Source organism: Penaeus monodon, chromosome 31, assembly GCF_015228065.2.
Source record: "Penaeus monodon isolate SGIC_2016 chromosome 31, NSTDA_Pmon_1, whole genome shotgun sequence".
NCBI lineage: Eukaryota > Metazoa > Arthropoda > Malacostraca > Decapoda > Penaeidae > Penaeus > Penaeus monodon.
This window is the reverse complement of record NC_051416.1, coordinates 896086-896408: the sequence shown is the minus strand read 5'-3', so window position 1 is coordinate 896408 and position 323 is coordinate 896086.

The following is a 323-nucleotide window of genomic DNA, read 5'->3' as shown; positions in this document are numbered from 1 at the left end:
GACACTCCTCTTCCTCTTCGTTCAACTCCTACTCGTCAGCATATCTTTTCCCTTTTCATACAACCCCCTCTCCCCCTCCTCCCCCTCCTTATCCCTCCTGATTCGCCCATCCTTCACCTCCCCCTTTCTCTGCTCTCTTCCTTTCTCCACATCCCTCTTTCCCTTCCTCTACCCCCTTCCCCTTCCCCCATCACCTCCCCCCCTCCTTCCCTACCCCCTGCTCCCCTTCCCTACCCCATACCCCCCCATCGTAAGGTCTTTGTCACCTGTAATATCCCTAATGCATCTCGGTGTCACACGCTCTCGCCCACTCCACTCCCGAA